The sequence below is a fragment of the Pteropus vampyrus genome, unplaced genomic scaffold, assembly GCF_000151845.1.
Source record: "Pteropus vampyrus isolate Shadow unplaced genomic scaffold, Pvam_2.0 Scaffold31, whole genome shotgun sequence".
Lineage (NCBI taxonomy): Eukaryota > Metazoa > Chordata > Mammalia > Chiroptera > Pteropodidae > Pteropus > Pteropus vampyrus.
This window is the reverse complement of record NW_011888812.1, coordinates 7303979-7313496: the sequence shown is the minus strand read 5'-3', so window position 1 is coordinate 7313496 and position 9518 is coordinate 7303979. Positions and strand designations below refer to the sequence as shown.

Here is a 9518-nt window from a genome sequence, read left to right as displayed (position 1 = left end):
ACTCCTTTTCAGATGGGTTGTAGCTTGTACCTGCACACCCCTCACTACCTGTTACCCCCTCATGTCCCCAACTCTGCCTCTGAGCTGCTGTTCCGCAGATGCATCACATGACAGCTGTTCAGCTAAAGACTTTTTGCTGCAACAGCTCTTGAAAACGTATTTTACTTCTTGGACGCTGATTCCTGTTTTTGATGTAACGACTTAAAAGAAGAAAATCTCAAAATATACTAATGGATGCTATAAGGAATGATATTCCAGTATTATGTTTACAGTCAAAGATATACCAATTGACTGGACCTAACAGTTTTTCTGGCCAGAGAATATACGGGACCCTTGACTCACTTGCCATGTTTGGGTCACCCCACTTTTGTACACATGGCCCAGTGAGAGGGAGGAGGAGGTTACATGAACTAGGTCTCTTCTGTGTGAGTAAGAAGAACATTTCTCCATGTTTAGAAGCCTTCTTGCATTTGGACTTCATTTCACCCTAAATGTATTCTGAGCTACAACTTTATTTTGAGTGCACCTCGATGAGGCAGATGGTGCAGAAAGGAGAATGCACCCCTCCCAGACTCGGCTCTCACTCACCCTCCTCCCGTCACCACCTGCTCCTCATCCCGTGGAGTGTGTCATAAACCACGATCGCAGGTACTGACAGTGTCAGTCCATCACATCTCATGTGCTAACTGTGTTTGCTTCCGGATGATTGTTTATTACTTCTAGAAACTGGGTCTCCTTATTCAACTGACAGATTGTTCTATCTGTGTAAATTGTTTGGGTGTCATCGGTCAGAAGGAAGTACGTTCTAATTTTTTTCCATTAAAATGGATGACAATATTGTTTTATTTAATGAATGTTCACGTAGTGGCAGGATTTTTAGGAGTGAATTAGAATCATTAAGCAAGAGATAGGAGAACTGGATCATGGCCTGTCGAGGATGGGGACCATGGCTTTTCATTTTTATACCAATGGCACTGTAGACTAGCATGTAGTAGGCCCTCAGTAAAAGTTTGCAGAATGAGTAGATAAGTATTCTTTACGAAACTGCAGGGGAGATATTTTTAAACAGACAACATAGGGATTGTGTAGTAAAATCTCTCATATTCAAAATGGATATGGCTTCGTGCATTTCCTTACTTGAATTGGCCGGAAACAATGGAGTGATTTTAGTGTGCATATTTGTTTTGCACCGGAATGACTTCTTGTTGGTCTGTGGTTTGCTCAGGATTTTTGGAAAAGCATAAGCACTGGGTGCCCTGATAGATTACTCCATGAGGCAGGCAGAAGGAAGAATACTGGAGTGATTGTAGAGTAGGGAGTGGGGGAAGCATGAGATGTTGGAGGATGGCCGTTGGGAGGAGTTGATCAAGGTTGTTGGGAGCAACTCTCATGAAAGACTAGAAAGCTGTGGAGCTTGAGAAGAGAGCAAAAGTGTAGAACAGGGCTGGTGTGGGCCCAGGGAAGAGAGGAGCTGGTTCTGGGAGATCTCTAGGAGAAGGGAAAGGAGGGGGCCAGAAAACATTAGCTTGTGGAGATGTCAGGGGGCCGGTGGAAAAATGGCTCAGTCTGAACAGGTGGCAAGGTCTGGGTTTTGCTTTTCTAATGAGAAAGAAAAGTGGCGAGAGAGAAAAATAGGGGTGCATAGAGAGAGAGAGACACAAAGAAGGATAGAGAAAGAAAGAGATGAGAGATACAGAGACCGAGGGAGAGAAAAAGAGAGAGAGACAGAAGGAAGGGAGAGGAAGAAAGAAGGGAGGAGGGAGAGAGAATGAGAATAAAAGATAGAAGAAGAAACAAATCAAAGACTGAGACGAGACACAGAATGAAAGAGTACTTCAGCTGCTCTGATGAGACGAGGATGTGATGGAACCAGGAAGTGAAGCTTATTTACTTTTTTGAAGAGTGGGAGTTCGGCCTTCACCTTGTCTCCTAAAGAGTGTCCTCTTGGCCTCTGGCTGCCTGTTGGCCTTTGGCTCTCTGCAAACTGCAGTTACATACTCAGTTTTTTTGTCATTGTTTTTGAATCAAAACCCATTATTAAGGCAGAGAGGTTTCTTCTTTCTAGCTGTAGGTCAGGATGAGGATCTTCTTGTTAGATTTTGAGAGTTCAGATTTTTTCTTATGGTTCAACTACTGTCTGCCTTCTTCATCACCCAGTAAAATGACAAATCAAAAAGAACATAAACAGGGAAAATCCAGTGTTTTACTACATTAAAACATGGCAGGACCCAATGAGATGGGAGACTTTGCTACTTCTGCCTCAACTCTCCTTCTGGTGACTCCATGAGACCTTGCTGCAGCTTCTTTGGTCCCAGTTGGAAACAGCTGCTCTGGGTCTGGGAACAGTGGCACCAACCCACACTCCAAATGGTTATGAAAAATGTATTTTCCATTGCCCCACTTTTTATGTCAGAGAAAGAATGGTGGATGTTTGTAGGAATAAGCCATTTGTGGTTTTGTGAAAGTGAGCACATCAGTTTGAAAGCTTATATCATTTAGGCATATTCCTAAAAGTGGGTACAAACTGTTATAACTAATCTTTCGAGGTCAGCGGGCCCTACATGACCACCAAACATGGATAAATAGAAAATAAATATTTACATTTTTGGCCTGAAAATTTTGAAGACTGTTTAGTTTGCCACAGGCCAGAAATCAGCTCAAGAAAGAGGCCTCATAGCCATTCGCATTTTTGTGTCTTCAATTTCCATTATCAGTTAAAAGACAGCCAACTCTTATCCTGAAGTACAATTAGATCCAATAATGAAATCATCAAGTATTACTGAGGTGGAACTTGGCAGTAATTAGTTTTTTGATACATAAATACAATTTCCAATGCAATTTGTCCCTAAACCTAGGCTGCTGATTCAATTCACTATGTTTGCTATTACAAGGGAACATGCAGTGAGGTGTGTTCCAATTCTGCAGGGTCATGTCTCTCCACGGAAAATGAAGTGAGTCGGTGACATCTGGAATTTCTAGTCAGACATGGAGAGGCAGTGTCGTGCGGCTCTCCTGGGGACTAGGAGTGGAGGGTGTGCTCCCAGGATCTCATTGGCATGAGACTCACTCTGTAAGGAGGCAAGCTGATCCTCTGTCTGTCCTTTTTCTATGTCTGTCTGTCTCTCTTGCCCTTCTTTCTCTCCTTGACACTGCCCCTTCACGTATTTATTTATGTTCGTTCATCTGATGAATGCACATCATGTACTTTTTAGTCACTAGGCTCCCCTAAAGTTCAGGAATGGCGGACCTCTTAATTTGGAAGCTCCATTTGATTACTCTTTAAGTCAGTTTCTACCATCTCTCAACAGTTTCAGAGATTCCAGCTGGGAGGGAAGGATAGCCAGTGGCAGGCCCTCCGTCAGTGACTTGTGATGTCAGAATTTCAATGATCCAGTCCTGTGAAGCCCTAGCAATCATAATCAAAAGTACAAAGGTTAAAGATACACGGTGTGGATTCATCAGATGAAAAAATACCAGCTTCTCTGTGAATGAGTATATTTACAAAGTGTTGGTAGAGAGTGATATTTCCCCCTTGCTGTCTTCTTAGCCCAAATCCACCTAGAAAAGACTCAGATCATCGCTTTAATTTCTCTTCTTAAACCTTAGTCCATGGGGTGCCTTAAGATGGCCTTTGGGTTCCTTCTATGAATGGAAACTCTGCCTTCAGTTGCCCCAGTGCGTTGGTCAGGAGAGGGTAGGTCGCTGTAACAAAGAGACCCAGCAGCAGAGCAGTGGAAAGGACAAAAAAAAAGCCTACAAATCAGTAGTTGATAGTTGGTCACGGGGATGGGGAGCACAGCATCAGGAATGCAGTTAGCATTAATATGATGGCTGGGTGGAGGGCCAGGGGAAGGAGGGAGGGAGCAATTGGGGGTATCGTTTTATGAACTGTATAGATGTCTAACTAATGTATTGTTTACTTGAAACTAAAATAAATAAATTTAAAAAAATTTAAAAACCCTATTTCCCTTTCACATAACATTTCTAATGTGAACAATGCAGATCAGAAGAAAGCTCTGCTTATCCTGGTCACTTGAGGTCCCAAGTTCTTCAAGTAATTACTGCTCTGGCCCCTGGGACGGCATCATCAGCCACATCGGTGATGCTAGGTTGTTGCCACATTGAGATTCTAGCTGAGAAGTTGTAATAGAACCTTCCAGAAGACATTCCCAGATATCTCAAGTGACACTCATCACTTTGTTCACATTCCATTGGTGAAAACTTAGTTCACTATGAGAACTTAGTCACCCGTGATCACACCTAATTGCAAAGGAGATCGTGGAATGTAATCTACCTGGCTGGCTGCAGTACTGTTACTATGAGAGAAGGGAGAGTGGATTTTGATGGACAGCTAAGATTCTCTATCATCCACTGTGTGGTAGATTAATTGCAAAATGGCCCTGATTTTTCACATCTCCATGTGTTCACACCCTTTGCAATATGACATTGGAGTTCTTCCTATCAAGGGACAGAGTCTCTTTTTCCATCTCTTGAATTTGTGCTGGGACTCTGTTTGCTTTAGTCAATAGAATATGATATAAGTGGCAGAGTGCCAGTCCAAGCCTGGGCTTCAGGAGAGCTCGTGTTCTCTCCTGGACCCCCGTCTCCACCACTAAGGCCGTCCTGGACAAGCTCTGATAGCTAGTTAACTTCCAAATGTGTGAGGAAGCCAAGCTCAGATCCACAGCCCATAGCTGACCAAGGATGCATAGTGTGTTCAGTTGAGACCAAAAGAGCTACCAGCTGACCCGCAGATGTGTGAGCAATCAAAATGCTTACTGTTTTAAGCCACTGGATTTGAGGTGGTTTGGCTTTAGCTGTTTTCTTACTATCTTTATGTAGCCTCTGGGATTGGTTAGAAAGGAAAGATAAAGGACATGATACTATATAAAAGGATGTTAAAATGGAAGTTTTGATTGAAGTAATGAGTTAAGATAGCCCTCAGTGACCAAAAATAGGTTGTGATATAGACCAACTAGTAAAAAGTTCAAAGTAGGAGTCCTAGAAATTACTTAGATATTAGCAGAATGAGGGCATGAAAGCATATTGAATAGAGATAGGGAAATGACTTACGAAGATTCTTAGAGCTTGTTCTCCAGGGGAGAGGCTTCTTCCCTCAGGTCTATTGCAAGAGATCTCAACTGAATCATTTGGAGAGCTTGATACATGGTCTCTGAAGTTGGAGGGCAGAGTGCATTAGTGTCTGCCTCAGTCTTCCCCAGGAAATCCCGAGCGGAAGAGCTCAGTGGAGAGCGCTTTGATACGGTAGCCTGGAAACCTGCTGTATTTTGTGATTGGCGTATAATCCCAAGGTTTTTAAGGAAACACATGTGGGAGTGGTTTTCCCCTATGGACTGGATGTGGACTTCACATGCAAGAGAGCCAGTGTGAGGGTCATATTAGATCTAGTCTAAACGATACCTCTAGAGGACAGCTGGACCTTAATAGAAAGGAAGCTGGAAATGGTTGCTGGATTCGTGGGATGGCAGAGAGAGGAAGTGACTCTGAAGTAGACTGTATTTACCTAGGTCAGTGGTTCTTAACCAGGGGTGACTTTGCCCTCCAGCAGACTTTTAGCAAGATCTGGAGACATTTTGGTTACAGCCTGGGGACGTGCTACTGGCATCAAGTGGGTGGAGGGCAAAGATACTGATAAACATTGTCGAATACATAGGAAAGCTCTTCACAACAAAGCATTATTCACTCCAAATGTCGATAGTGCTAAGGTTTAGAACTCTGGCTGGCTTAGGTCAAGGTGATGTTGGGGGCCTCTAAAGAATGAAAAGCAAGAGGGAGTCAGTTTTAAACATGTGCCAGGATCAAACAGCACAGAACCATCTGAGGTGTATGTCGTGTAAGAACATTCCTAACCTTCTAACACATGCCAGCTGCCTCACTTCCGCCTTCCAGCTCCCAACCTACCAGAACCATTGGAGTCGAGTCAGAAAACTTGATTATCAAGAAGAAGAAGTAGGATGGAAGTGCAGCATGGAGAAGGCGAAAAGAAATACCATAACCCCTTTTTCGTCGACAGCGGCCATGTTGCAGCAGGCCTCAGCTGGGCAAGAGGAAATTTGTTATTAAATTGGGTTTGGAGTTTGGAATATTTCACAGGACTGGACATTAGAATTATGGTGTTGAGATCATGTTTACAGCTTAATGTAACCCCAGGACTCCTGGAGTGAGCAGAATTGTTTTGGGATTTACTTGAAATTTTATCCAGCACATTCTAAAGGGCTATTGGGATGAAAAATACAAAAGCATCTGATTACATTTCTGGGGTTCTGCTTGTTTTATATACCCATTACCATAGAGCCACTGTAAAAGCTGGGAATAGTCATATATATAATCTCATTTAATCACCAGAATTAAGGAGAGCAACATTTTTCTCTTAATGTTTGAAGCACAGTGATTATTCTTACCTTGCAGGGAGGAAGCAAAGGCTTAAATATGTGAATTGACTTGACCAGATTGCACAGCCAGGAAGAGTTGGTTGGTGGTGCTGGGTGGGGGTGGGTGGGACACGCAGGAGGTGTTTCCAGCGTTATCTATGCAGTTACATTTATTTTCAGGATCCTAGTATCCTACTGATAGAATGCAGGAATCCCCAAAGTTAGATTATTTTCATATCAGTGAAAACAGAGAGAACAAGAGTTTTTAATACACTGCACATCAACTGGCTCCAAGAAATCATTTAGAGCCAATTTTTTTGAGGTTTAGGCATGTGGAATGAGAAATCCAGAGTTGAGTCCTATTCCAAAGGAATCTTTTTTGTCACTGTTGAGTTAGACAGAGGTGTGTCCTCTCTCCCTGCAGGCTGAAAGACTTTTTCATGGCACTTTGCATAAATCTACAGTACAACCTGTGTCACGTTGTTTTATTATTTCTTATGTTTAATTTTTCTTTCCAAGTAGGTAATCACCTTCAATTTGAAGCTTTTTGCTTTATTCACTTTTATAACTAGTAGCAACGAATACATAGTAGATATTCAATAAGTGGATTAAATAGTTTATTGAGCTAAGATCCTTGCTTTCAAGGAATTTACAGTGTGTGTTGGGGAAACATGAAAAGAGAGAGTTATAAAATAGATGAATGGTATAATTTCTATTTAAAGTTACATATACATCAGTTCATGGCCCAAAAATAATGCCTGGAGAACTCTGCATCAAATGGTTAACAGTGGTTACCTTTGTGAGATCAGATTATGGGGGATTTGTTTTATTTCTGCATAATATATTTTAGAAGTAAGCAGAAGTGTTTGAGTCATTTAGTATTTAGTCAGGGAAGATATAAATAAGAGAAACAAAATACTGTTGTATGTGATTAGTTTTAAAATGAGTGTGGCATGCAGCCAGCATAATAGGAGTCCAGAGGGAAATTCAGGCCGGAGTGGTCAGGGAAGCCTCTAGAAGGACTTTGAATCTTACTCATTATTCAGACCTTTGTAATAGATTTCTGAAAAGCATCTGAGTCCCAATTTTCCCATTTGATCTCAGGATCTTGTTATCGCTTTTAGAAAAGCCAATGCCATCTGTTTTTGGAAGCTGGCACCCACACCCGCCTGCTAATTTGGACTTCTAAACCACTTTAAAAATTAATGTCTTTATAAAAGGTCTGCAACTCCCTCTTAAGAGTTTAATATCATATTTATAAACTCAGTCCATATTGAGTTCCAGCTTATTGCAAATAATTTACAGTGTTGTCCTGCTCAGAGCGTAACTAATGTGGATCCACAGCTGTGCAGATAACTTTTCCTATCAGTGGATGATAAACTATAAGTGGCTCTATTTGGATGTGGGGAAATTGTCCAGATTTTATTTTATTTATTTTATTTTTTAGGCGAGGCAACCCTTGGTTGACCTTACAGATTGCAAGGACCTTGTCAGCTTACAATCCCTTATTTTTTAATTTTTTATGCCTACAGTACCTGGTCTTCCTAGCTGGTCTCCCATCCAAGTACTAACCAGGCCCAACCCTGCTTAGCTTCCGAGATCAGATGAGATTCGGCTTGTTCAGAGTAGCATGGCCGTAGACCAGGATCACATGGCTGTAGACAAGGAAATTGTCCAGATTTTAAAATCTGCATTGGAGCAACTAGGAGGGAAATTCTACAGCAATAGCTTCTCTTACCTGGAAATCATCTCAATAGTAATAAATAGAACCAGCCGCATTGCTACTAGTTATACCTAAGAAGAGTGAGCTGCTCATAAAGTTTACGGCCCTGTGGTCTGCTCGCATGAACACTTTCCTGAGTAGTTGCTAAATAGTTTGGAAAGTGGGTCAGCCAGCCCAGGGGCCCTGAAGTCAAGAAGAAAGATCTGGAATGGGCTAATAGTTGGACTCAAGTTTTGGTTTTAGGTCAGTTGCTTCATAAGGATGAAATGCGTAATGGATATTGTTTATCCCTTTCACTTGTGCCTAAATATCTCTTTAGTAATTTCTCGGTATTTCAGGATCCTGAAAATCAGCTCTGTTCTTTCCCCGCAAAACAGGTATGAGGTTCTCGTTTTCAAGTTCATGGTTCCTGTGCAAGACTCATTCTACCTACATCTTGAAAGTCCTAGTTACCTTGACTCTACTGACAGCCTTTGGGATGAAGTACCAAAGGTGTTTGATTCTAAATTTAAATTAGAAACCCAGCTAGAAATTTTACACACTGTTCTGTTCAGCTATATTGAATCTGTATCTTCACTATATTTTTATTCATTTTTGTCAAACATTAATTAAAGAGTACTTACAAGCACTCAGAGTGGTATTTGGTGCTAGGGATAAAATGTTTTAAAAAAACCCATATTTTGTTTATCCTGCTCTCTCAGCCTAGAATTACCTTGAATGAACCTGGTAGTCTAATGTCATATCCAGAGCAAATATAAGCACTTGCTTTTATTTTAAAATTGTGTCCTGCTGGGTCCTGGTTTCTGATGAAGTGCCAGTACAGAAGGTAAAGGAGAGAAACCAGGTTTCTAGAGAAGATTCTGGTCAGGCTTGTCCCAACCATCAACCAGAGCAGCTCCCATCTTATACTGAGTCTATGATAGATTATTATTTGGGCAAATCTTCCTTCCTTCCTCCTGCCTCCATGGAGAAGAAGACATACCCACACATTGCTGTTGGGCTTGGCTATGAAATTTGCTTTGGCGGATGGAATGTGAGTGGAAATGACAAGGTGCCCTTTCTGAGCCTAGGCCTAAAGAGGCATTGCTCTTTCTGCTCGGCCCACTGAAAGCTTCCAAGCTCAGTCATGAGAATATATATCCAAAATAGCTTCTGTCCTCCAGCCTGCTCCCCAGAGTGAGACACATGAGGCATAGCAAGACACATGTTCATAATAAACACTTATTTTATGACATGGATTTGTTTGTGGTTGTTTATAAGCCTGTAGAAAGTGATTGATACAAACACCTAAGTGTAAGATCTCATTTGGACTAAGAGTTTATTCATTAATTCATTCAGAAAACTTTGAGTGCTCTATATATGCCAGGCAGGACACCACTGGCATAGGTGGTTTAAAATTCCTG

At 41.7% G+C, this 9518-nt stretch overlaps 1 pseudogene; it reads right to left on the bottom strand.

The window, feature by feature from the left end:
- Window positions 1–7915: 7915 nt before the first annotated feature.
- On the bottom strand, window positions 7916–8034 carry LOC111737850 (annotated as a pseudogene).
- Between the last annotated feature and the right edge of the window lie 1484 nt (window positions 8035–9518).